Genomic DNA, 12,517 nt, shown 5'->3' with positions numbered 1-12,517 from the left:
TGGTAGGTTATTTTTGGGTCTGCGAACGCTCACAGAATTTTTCCATATAAATAAATGGTAATTGCTTCTTCGCTTTACGGCATTTCGGCTTACAAACTGTTTCATAGGAACGCTCTACCTTCGGATGGCGGGGGAAACCTGTATTTAAAAAAAGCGAGATAGTGTCCATTTAGGAACCGGATGGCAGAGAGGAAGAAGCTATTCCTGAATTGCTGAGTGTGTGCCTTCAGGCTTCTATACCCCTACCTGTTGGTAACAGTGAGAAAAGGACATGCCCTGGGTGCTGGAAGTCCTTAATAATGGACTCTGCTTTTCTGCGACACCGGTCCCTAAAGATGTCCTGGGTACTTTGTAGGCTAGTACCCAAGATGGGGCTGACTAGATTTCCAATCTTCTGCAGCTTCTTTTGGTCCTGTGCAGTGGCTCCTCCATACTAGACAGTGATGCAGCCTGTCAGAATGCTCTCCACGGTACATCTGTAGAAGTTTTTGAGTGTATTTGTTGACGTGCCAAATCACTTCAAACTCCTAATGAAATATAGTTGCTGTCTTGCCTTCTTTATAATTGCATTGATATGTTGGGACCAGGTTAGGTCCTCAGAGATTTTGACACCCAGGAACTTGAAGCTGCTCACTCTCCACTTCTGATCCCTCTTTCAGGATTGGAATGTGTTCTTTCATCTTGCCCTTCCTGAAGTTCACAATCAGCTCTTTCATCTTACTGACATTGAGTGCCAGGTTTTTTGCTGCGGCACCACTCCACTAGTTGACATATTTCACTCCTGTATGCCTCTCGTCACCATCTGAGATTCTACCAACAGTGGTTGTATCATCAGCAAATTTATAGATGGCATTTCAGCTATGTCTAGCCACACAGCCATGTGCATATAGAGAGTAGAGCAGTGGGCTAAGCACACACCCCTGAGGTGCCCTGGTGTTGATCGCCAGCAAGGAGGATAAGTTATCATTGTGGTCTTCCAGTTAGGAAGTTGAGGATTCAATTGCAGAGGGAGGTACAGAGGCCCAGATTCTGCAACTTCTCAATCAGGATTGTGGGAATGATGGTATTAAATGTTGAGCTATAGTCAATGAGCAGCATCCTGACACAGGTGCTTGTGTTGTCCAGGTGGTCTAAACCCCTGTGAAGAACCATTGAGATTGTGTCTACCGTTGACCTATTGTGGTGATAGGCAAATTGCATTGGGTCTAGGTTCTTGCTGAGGCAGGAGTTCAGTCTAGTCAGGACGAACCTCTCAAAGCATTTCATCACTGAGGATGTGAGTACTACTGGGTGATAATCATTAAGGCAGCCCACATTACTTTTCTTACTCACTGGTACAATTGTTGCCTTTTTGAAGCAAGTGGGAACTGCCCGTGGCAGTGAGAGGTTGAATATGTCCTTGAATACTCCCGCTAGTTGGTTGGCACAGGTTTTCAGAGCCTTACCAGCTACTCCATCTGGACCTTCCACCTTGCGAGGGTTCACTCTCTTTAAAGACCAAGATGATCTGGATAATGTTTTAAGATGGTCAGTTGGTGGTGTTTTAGTTTGTTTTGTTGAGATATTGTAAAGCCTGTTTGCATTTATAAAGTCTAAAACATGTCCTATGAAGGTTTTAAACATTTTTATGTAATACTAGTCAATGGAATTCCAAGCAATTAAAACAAAATGCTGGAGGAACTCAGCAGGTCAGGCAGCATCTTTTGAGAGGACTAAATAGTCAAATGTTTCAGGCTGAGACCATTCATCAGGGCCAGTTGATAAAACTGCAGATTATGGTATGCATCCTTTTCACAGACCACCCGTTTGCAGAAGCAGATTAAAAAAAAAAACGACCTTAAGGACATGCCAGTTGAAATTAATACTATTTAGGAAGATGAAGAAGAGATATAGTTTTTGGTATCCAGGGGATAGTTTGGGAAAACATTAAACATTAACTTGTCACATGTACATCAAATCATACAGTGAAATGCAGCACTTGTGTCGTAAATGTGCTGGGGGCAGCCCATGAGGGTCACCACGTTTGTGGCACCAACATGTCAGGCCCACAACTTAATAACTCTAACTTGTACGTTGTTTTGGAATGTGGGAGGAAACAAAGCACCCTGAGGAAACGCACACGATCAGGGGAGAATGTACAAGCTCCTTACTGACAATGGCGGGAAGTGAATCAACTTTTAATAACATGCAATACCGAAGTGTTTAACTCTTTCTCTTAAATTACTACCTAGTCTTTCAAATATAAAAAAATCGCTTTATAAATATTTGAAATTAAAACTAACTCAATAAGAGTGAGAATTTATTAGTTCACTATTTTTAACAGCCTATTTATTATGGGCAGGTTGATTTTTCTTTTCCCTGTTAGTATTTAGGAAAAATACTGAGATATTTGAAATGTTGGGCCAAAACCGCTAGCAGAAGTAACTGGTGCAATTATAACCTTGAGATTCGGCAAGCATACGTTAATCTAGGGTAAGATGGCCTCTGGCCCAGCCAAACTGAGAAATCTCATTTGTGTGGATGCTGTGTGATGTGCTGCCCAGTTACAAATCCAAACCTCAAAATATCACACAGTACACTGTTTGCAATTAAATGATTGAACTTTATAAATCTTAATCTGATTATAGGGTTGTTACGTACACACAACCCTGGGGAAAGTACCTGGGGGAAGCGCTGGTTACATGCAAGTAACACCAAAAGCAATTGAACACACCTGGAGTCTGGTTTTGCTGTTAACAAAACACAATTTTATTAGTAACTACTTCAGATCGTAACTTAAACCAAGTAAATCAGGGGTTAACGGTGTTATGCATATATAGGTGTATAGATAAATCCCCAAGCTGCTTCAGAGCAAGAGTGGTAAGTGATACAGTCTTACGACGGTGTAGTAAGGGAAGTCAGTTCAGTCCACGGGATTGAAGTGAGAGAGAGATTTGTAATCCAAGTAAATAGGTGTTGTCGATCTTCCTTGATGTCCTCCAAATCTTCCAAGTTAGCCAAACTTGACCAATTTAAGAGCGCCATCTTCAAGTGATAATCTACCAACCCAGGCAAGGGTTAGACACACCGGTAGATTCCACAGTGTCACCCTTACACACACTGATAGTCTCGGATCGATTCCTCTTAATCGATCCTCAGCCCCACCCTCGTGGGCACTTAAGAGTTCAGTGGCGTCTGCGTGTCCTGCGAAAGGGACATTTACGCTTGTTTAAATACCAGTGTGCTGAACACCAACTGTCCATTCAAGTAGCGTCTCCCTCTCTCCTTGCATTGTACGTCTGTCCCTCTTACAGGCATGATTCTTAAAAGGCACAGTCCATAATGAATAAAACTTAAGATTCCATCACAGGGTTAGTAAAGAAAATAAAAAGAAAAGGGGCCTATTTTAATAAAGTGCATGTTGGAGCTCACGGAATCGTCCAGTCGACCCCCGTTGACCTCCGAGCATTGCTGACCGTCGGACCCTTGCTCCGAGTCCACTCCATCCGGCGGCCTACTACCTCTTTCCATTTGCGTCTTCTGTCTTCATCTCTCGCCGACAAAAGACTGCAAAATCCCTGCTCCCAGACCCACAAGAAAGAACAACATGCCTCTCATTGGCTAACATACATTCCAAAGGCCCTATTGTCTCTAGTCATAACCCAAACATTGCTGCTACAGAGCAACCATTACCTTACCAGTGAAACATGAGGAGTGAAACCTTGCAGAGCGTTACACAATAATACTTGTATTTTGTGCCTTTAACATAAAGGCATCCCAAGGATCTTCAGAATTACTGCATGGCAAGTACTGTGGATTCTGTTTAATTGGGACTAGTACGATTTGGCCCAATTAAGTAGCTGCCCGAATTAGCTGAAATTATATGGAAATAGTTTAAAAAGGTATTTAAAAAAAAAATCAAACTGAGCAACAAATTATGTATTTAAATGAAACACCAAACAAATTAGAACACCACCAACACTACTGCAGTACTATAAAATTGTATTAGTTCCTAATACTTATTGACAGGAATTCATCCACATCGCATTCTTTTGACCGTAAGTAAACAAAATCAGTGCAGACACTGAATGCAGAAAATGGACTGCCTTCATACAATGTTGTCGATGATTACATCCTCTAGATCTTCATTTCCATTGTAGAATTCAAGATCAGAATCAGGTTTATTATCACCAGCATGTGATGTGAAATTTGTTAACTTAGCAGCAGCAGTTCAATGCAATACATAATCTAGCAGAGAGAAAAAAAATAAATAAGCAGGTAAATCAATTACATATATTGAATAGGTTAAAAAATGTGCAAAAACAGAAATACTGTATTTTTTTTTTAAAAAGTGAGATGGTGTCCAAAGATTCAATGTCCATTTTGGAATCAGATGGCAGAGGGGAAGAAGCTGTTCCTGAATTGCTGAGTGTGTGCCTTCAGGCTTCTGTATACAGTGAGGAAAAGGGCATGCTCTGGGTGCTGGAGGTCCTTAATAATGGACGCTGCCTTTCTGAGACACCGGTCCCTAAAGATGTCCTGGGTACTTTGTAGGCTAGTACCCAAGATGGAGGTGACTAGATTTCCAACCTTCTTGCAGCTTCTTTTGGTCCTGTACAGTAACTCTTCCATACCAGACAGTGTTGCAGCCTGTCAGAATGCTCTCCATGGTACATCTATAGAAGTTTTTGAGTGCATTTGTTGACATGCCAAAACTCTTCAAACTCCTCATAAACTATAGCTGCTATCTTTCCTTCTTTATAACTACTTCGATATGTTGGGACCAGGTTAGATCCTCAGAGATCCTGACATCCAGGAACTTGAAGCTGCTCACTCTCTCCACTTCTGATCCCTCTATGAGGATTGGTATGTGTTCCTTCGTCTTACCCTTCCTGAAGTCCACAATCAGCTCTTTCATCTTACTGACATTGAGTGCTAGGTTGCTGTGGCACCACTCCACTAGTTGGCATATCTCACTCCTGTACGTCCTCTCATCACCACCTGAGATTCTACCAATAATGGTTATATTGTCAGCAAATTTATAGATGGTATTTGAGCTATGCCTAGCCACACAGTCAATTGTATATAGAGAGTAGAGCAGTGGGCTAAGCACACACCCCTGAGGTGTGCCAGTGTTGATCGTCAGAGAGGAGAGTATGTTATCACCAATCTGCACAGAATGTGGTCTTCCGATTATGAAGTTGAGGATCCAATTGCAGAGGGAGTTACAGAAGCCCAGGTCTGCAACTTCTCAATCAGGATTGTGTGAATGATGGTATTAAATGCTGAGCTATAGTCAATGAACAGCATTCTGACATAGGTGTTTGTGTTGTCCAGGTGGTCTACAGCCGTGTGGAGAGCCATTGAGATTGCGTCTGCCGTTGACCTATTGTGGCATCCGTTAGTCTCGTGAGACCATGGATCTGCGCCTGGAAGGTCTCCAGGGTGTGGGCCTGGGCAAGGTTGTATGGAAGACCGGCAGTTGCCCATGCAGCAAGTCTTCCCTCTCCATGACACCGATGTTGTCCAAGCTAAGGGCAAGGGCCGATACAGCTTGGCACCAGTGTTGTTGCAGGAGTTGCCAGAACGAGGTTGAAGGCAACATCGGACTGCCTTAGGGACTCCAGCTCTGGATTTGTCCTTGGGGTTTACTCCCGAAGCCTTTCCCATGAGTGGGTATGGCCGCAAGGCAGCGGAGGTTTGAAATCAGAGTTTTCCCTCTCTTAGATGGACTGCCTTCCCAGGCTGATGAGCTCTATCTACCCGAATTACCTATTTTAATGGCCTATTGTGGCGATAGGCAAATTGCAATGGGACCAGGTCCTTGCTGAGGCAGGAGTTCAGTCTAGTCATGACCAGCCTCTCAAAGTATTTCATCACTGATGAAGTGCGTACTACCCGGGCGATTGTCATTTAGGCAGCTCACATTATTGTTTTTTGGCACTGGTACATTTGTTGCCTTTTTGAAGCAAGTGGGAACTTCTGCCCGTAGCAGTGAGAAGTTGAATATGACCTTGAATACTCCCGCTAGTTGATTGGCACAGGTTTTTAGAGCCTTACCAGTTAGTCCAAATGGACCTTCCGCCTTGCGAAGGTTCAGTCTCTTTAAAGACAGCCTACGTCGACCTCTGAGACAGATTTCACAGTGTCATCAGGTGCAGCAGAGATCTTCACAGCTGGAGTTGTGTTCTCCCTTTCAAAGCGTGCATAGAAGGCGTTGAGTTTATTTGGTAGTGAAGCATCACTGCCATTGGATTTTGCTTTGTAGGAAGTAAGGTCTTGCAGACCCTGCCAGAGTTGCCGTCCATCCGAAGTCGCCTCCAACCTCGTTCGAAATTGTCTCTTCGCCCTGGAAATAGCCCTCCACAAATCATACCTGGTTTTCTGGTATAGACCTGGGTTGCCAGACTTGAATGCCATGGATGTAGCCTTCAGCAGATGACGTGCCTTCTGGTTCATCCACGGCTTTTGGTTTGGGAATATACATTAAGTCTTTGTGGGCACACACTCTTCCACATAGGTTTTAATGACGTTAATAACAACTGCAGCATACTCATCCAGGTTCAAAGATGAATCCCTGAATACAGTCCAGTCCACCAGTTCAAAGCAGTCCTGTAGGTGCTCCTGTGCTTCCCTTGCCCATACCTTCCTGGTCCTCACTACTGGTGCTGCAGTCTTCAGTCTCTGCCTATACTTGGGGAGTAAAAGTACAGCTAGGTGATCAGACTTCCCGAAGTGAGGACGTGGAATAGTACGATATGCATTCTTGATGATGGTGTAGCGATGGTCCAGTGCGTTGTTTCCTCTGGTATTGCAAGTGATCTGTTGATGGTAGTTGCTTAGTGATTTTGTTGAGGCTGGCCTGGTTAAAATTTCCCAGAACAATGGTGAAGGCGTTAGGGGACGCTGTTTTGTGCATGTTGATCTCATTGCTCAGATCATGTAAAGCCTGCCTGACATTGGCCTGAGGTGGAATGTAAATTACTACCAAAGTGACCCAGAGAACTCCCGTGGTAGGTAAAAAGTACGGCACTTTACTGTTAGATATTCCAGGTCTGGTGAGCAGAATTGGGACAGCACTGATGTATTTGTGCACCAAGAAGAGTAGATCATGAGGCATACTCCTCTGCCTCTGCTTTTGAGAGATTCTATAGATATGTCCTGATGGTGTATAGTAAACCCGTTGATCTGGATTGCTGCATTCGGCACAGAAGATGTTACCTCTAAAATAGAAACTATGAAGAATCTGAGACTTTCAAATGTTTTGTAGTTTCTAACTTATTGAAGTAGTGAAACCATATCATTTTCACTCCTAAACAACAGGAATTCTGCAGATGCTGGAAATTCAAGCAACACACATCAAAGTTGCTGGTGAATGCAGCAGGCCAGGCAGCATCTGTAGGAAGAGGTGCAGTTGACGTTTCAGGCCCAGACCCTTCGTCACGAAGGGTCTCGGCCTGAAACGTCGACTGCACCTCTTCCTACAGATGCTGCCTGGCCTGCTGCGTTCACCAGCAACTTTGATGTGTGTTGCATTTTCACTCCTAACCATTTCTGGCATCTTTAAGCCTGGGTGCCTGAAACAGCAATGAACAAAACAGTTCTCCATTGTTTTGCTGTTTAATTTCTTGTTGTCTTGCTGTATATTTCTTGTTGTCTGTCAGTGACAAAAATCATTGCTTTTTCAACACAAAAACTGTTCACGAAGTACAGTGTTGTCTAATGGCAACAAGTGCACACCATTGACACTAGTTAAAAACTGTGCAGCAATGGTTTCCTGTCCCAGTTAAATGGCATAGTGTCCCAAATAAACAAAGGCAATCCTAGCTATTCTCTTGGATTAGTTTTGTTCTTTAAGGTTGTCCCAATTAACCAATTGCCTAATTAACGTGAATCCACTGTATATGAAAGTGTAATGCACAGAAGGGCAGAAGCTGATTTTGCATATTCCTGTGAATTGACTTTTAATTAATTACATAATTTTGATGGCTTATCAGTTACTTTTGACACGTAACACAAATATGCAAGTCACTTGGGGCATTTTTACAAAATGTAAGACCATGTACAAACAACAGTGTCCTATAATAAAATCCCGAATAATAGGAGTCTGTGTGTATTATTTTGAATTCAGTGTTCCAGTTCTGCCAACTTCTGCTCTGCCTTTTTAGTGACAGGAATGCTCAGGGCTTCATGTATTGAAGGCAGAGGACCTGCTTGCTTAATAACTAAGAGCCCAGTACTTATTGGGGGGGAAAAAAAATATAAGTGCCAGGAGTGTCCCAGAATGTTCCTCTGAGAACGTTGAGATCTATTTGAGCAATATTTTGGTATGTAAATAACAATGTGGGATATTTGCTAAATAATCATCTCTGAAATTGAAATAATCACATTGTCTGACTTCATTGCTTGCACACCCTGTTGCAGATCAAACTATAATATGCTTCTAATGATTTGTTTTACTTTTCAGTGCAGTGTTTGACAGTTTTCTTCTAACACCTTGATTTCAAGGTCACTGGTTAATTTAAATCACTTAAGTTTTTGAAACGTGTTAAAACTTTAAAGAAGTAGTTAAGGCTGGTATGTTGTTTGAAAAGCTAGTGTTTCATGCCATTCTTTTTACAATTTTGTAGACTTCCAATGAAGGCAGATCTGAGCTTATAAGCATCAATTCATACTTGAAGCTTTGATTTCCAGAGAGATTTGAAGAATAGGTTTTTAACAACTAGTAGGCACCAACTGAATTATAATGTTCTGTCCAAGTTTGCAAAAATTATGAACAGCTATTAGCCTTCAACCATTGGGCTCCTGAACCATTGTGGGCAAATTCACTTACCGCAACACTGAACTGACCCCTGAATGCACCCTATGGACTCTATAACTCATGTTTGCAGTATTTATTTTTACTGTCTTTTGTATTTGCACATTGGATGCTTGTCAGTCTCTGGAGCTTTTGATTGATTCTATTGTATTTCTTCAAATGTGAATGAATGCAAGAAAATAAATCTTATTTATATAGTACATGGTGACGTATGTATTTTGATAATAAGTTTACTTTGAACTTTGAAGTGGCCTGCATGTCTTGCAGACTTTTCTGAATTATGGGTTTGTCAATTCAAGACCAGTATCTTTTGGAATAATATAGATTTTATTCCAAGATCTTTTGAAATTTGTGGTGTGTAAAAGTACCCATTAAATTATTGAAATTGGTTGTAAGGGATTCTTTAGTATCGTCAGCTTGTTTTTATTTCAGTGCCACTTTGTTATGTGTCTAAATTGGCTATCTTGTTTGGTTACAAATCAATACGTAATTAAAAATTCATAAGTTGTGATGTAGAACTTTGGGGTTTTTTGAAACTGAAAGGTGCTTTGCTCCCTTCCCATTCACTGGGGACTGGGTTTCCACATACTTTTCCCAGTCACCAGTGCCCAAGTTCCTTTGTTCTACTTCATCCTGTTCACTGGAACATTTATTGTTGAACATAAAATATAGTAAAATTTGAGTTGTCAGTAGAAATAATATCCAATAGTCTCTGTACTTTAAAAAAACAGTCTGCCAGTTCAGCATCACCAAATTCTTGAGTGTGCCGGATTGACAGAGTTTTGCTATAGTTAATGGAGATGTCCTCTTATATCGTCACTTACTTTAGCCATAATTTCATTGCTAAATGTTTCAACTTTTAAAAGAATTATCCTAGCTGATGTGCATATATCACATCTTTTTAAATGAATTTAAATGTAAATGCTCATGTATCCAAGGGAGAGATTGCCTTGAGTAACTTAGAAATGGTCCTGACATTAATCTGTGTTGATCTGTAATTGTGCAAAGCATTTTTGAACACTTGTATTACTCTATTCTATGAATAATTCCTTCTATATCCTTGATAAATTCTTCTCTACCTCTGGCTTGGAATGACAGCTTGTCTTCAACTTTTCCTCCAAGAGGAAATATTTCAAAAGAAAAAGGACAGTGTTTTAATGGACGCAGACAGGAGGAAATCTGCAGATGCTGGAAATTCAAGCAACACACACAAAAAATGCTGGTGGAAAGCAGCAGGCCAGGCAGCATCTATAGGAAGAGGTACAGTTGACGTTTCGGGCCAGGACCCTTCGTCAGGACTAACTGAAAGAAGAGATACTAAGAGATTTGAAAGGGGGAGGGGGAGATCCGAAATGATAGGAGAAGACAGGAGGGGAGGGGTGGATCTAAGGGCTGGAAAGATCATGGGATGGGAAAGGGAGAGGCTGAAGGGTGGAGAGCAGGCAAGGAGTTATAGTGAGAGGAACAGAGGGAGAAAAAAGAGAGAAAGAGTGGAACTATTTCTTCTGACTGGAGAAGGGGCAAAGGTGGGTTACTGCTGCCTGAAAGCTAGTTGCCCCAGGCAGATGGGGCTCGTCAGCCATGGTTGGCAGCTCATCTAAGAAAAGGACAACGTTGATCTCAAACCTCTGCTGCCTTGCTGGGGAGCAAGCCTTCCCACTCACGGGGAAGGCTTTGGGAGTAAACCCTGAGGAAAAATCTGGAGCTGAAGTTTCCAAGGCAATCATGCATTGAGTTCAAGCTGACTGACAACTCCTGCAGTGTTGTAGGTTCAAAATTATATTGGTCTCTGCCGTTCCTTTGGATTAGGCAGCTGTGTGGAGGGAGGGAGTCTGCTGCATGAGCAACAGTTTGCTCTAACTGTACTGCCCTGGCTTGCATATCAACTTCAATATAGACAGATAGGACTCAACATCCATGGTCGAACCAGACCATTGGAGGACCACTTCTCTCATCCTTAAAATTTCTGGAACCATGATTCTCATGCTCCCTTTAAACTTGCTTAACTGAAGAAAAATAGTGGATTCTGATCAATTGGAACACATTGGAACCAGCACAATTTGGCTCAATTAAGCGGCTGCCCCAATTAGCCTAATTTTATGGAAGTAGTTAAAAACATATTAAAAAAACACAAACTACTGTTTAACTGACTTTAGTTAGAAATTTTGGCAATGGTCTCCTGTCCCAAATAAATGAACAGAATCCGGCGATTTTCTCGATTTAGTTTTTGTTCTTCAAGAGTTGTCTCAAATAAGTGGTTGCTCCAGTGAAACAATGGTCCATTTATCCAGACTCCATTGTAATTCTGTATAACCTCTTTATTTTAAGAAATAGAAATTGTCTTGGGATATCAATATAAATGGCATCCTGTGTCTGTGATGCTGCTGCAAGCACGTCTCTCATTGCACCCATACATACCTGTACTTGTGCATTTGATGATAAACTTGACTTTGCACCAGTAGTTCAGGAAATCTGTAGTCCATCATTACCAAAGCCCCAGTCTTGTCGACTGTTGACATTTTACTCTACTATAGGTAAAATAAATTATAACTTCCAAATTCAAAAGACTTTTGATGCCATTACTGTATTTCATTTCTTAACATCTTGCCATCTTGCACCACTTCACCAGTCTTACAACTTCACTGTTCTGAAAATGGTCACTAAGCTTGTCCAATCTTTTTAAAACAAAAAAAGGTAGTTCAGAGTAATGGAGTTAAAATATTCTATTTGCAATTAATAGGGATTTTATTTGTTGGATAAATTTCTCAGTCATTAACATTTTGTAGTTCATGCAGTTCAAGAACAGTAAAAACATGCTTTGTGCTTTGGTGCATCACTTTGTACATCCATTAGTTTTCACTATATTCTGAGACGGTGACGTTCCTAGTCAGCAGACAAGATTGCGATTTTTCTGTGTTCTAAACCTATTATCTGTGCATGTGTCAAGAAATCGGAGTTAAAAATTGTTTATATTGTTTTACATAAGTTATGCAAAACCAGATTTTATTCTATATTTCTAATTTATGGAGAGGGGAGCTTTCAAACTATTTGTGGATTTTATCTTTATTTAAAAAACATGTATGCTTTAGCATGAAAAGAAGGGCAAAATCACAGATCCTGTGGTATTTCTGCACATTAGTTAGACAAGGAATTAATTTTATAATTTACTTAGCTGCCCTAACACTAGCATCCTCTTTTTATTTTCATCAAAATGTGTCTGTGCTCTCCTTCAAATATCTCATGCCATGTAAAGGCAACTTTGGATGGAGGCAAGCCTTAGGCTTCCAGTCATTTACCACCAATCATAATGCTAAGGTTTAGTTGACAAGGAAACTGCTGCTTCTGAAGAGCTACTTTATATGTTCTAACAAATATTGATATCTTACTGTTGCATTTCAGTTATTTAACATTTGTCTATTAGAATATGTTTAATAAAAACATAGAAACATAGAAAACCTACAGCACAATACAGGCCCTTCAGCCCACAAAGCTGTGCTGAACATGTCCTTACCTTAGAACTACCTAGGCTTAGCCATAACCCTCTATTTTTCTAAGCTCCATGTATCCATCCAGGAGTCCCTTAAAAGCCCCTATCGTTTCCGCCTCCACCACCGCCGCCGGCAACCCATTCCACACACACACACCACACTCTGCGTTTTTTAAAAAAAAACTTCCCCAACTTCTCCTCTGTACCTACTTCCAAGCACCTTAAAACTGTGC

General features: G+C 41.3%; 1 protein-coding gene across 8 annotated transcripts in view; it reads left to right on the top strand.

Annotated features, from left to right (window-relative positions):
• The window catches only part of phf3 (PHD finger protein 3), a 170,589-nt gene that overhangs the window by 46,179 nt on the left and 111,893 nt on the right, over positions 1–12,517 (top strand). The gene's annotated exons all lie outside the window — the stretch shown is intronic.

This window comes from Mobula birostris, chromosome 2 (assembly GCF_030028105.1).
Source record: "Mobula birostris isolate sMobBir1 chromosome 2, sMobBir1.hap1, whole genome shotgun sequence".
Taxonomy (NCBI): domain Eukaryota; kingdom Metazoa; phylum Chordata; class Chondrichthyes; order Myliobatiformes; family Myliobatidae; genus Mobula; species Mobula birostris.
This window is presented reverse-complemented; position numbering and strand designations above follow the sequence as displayed.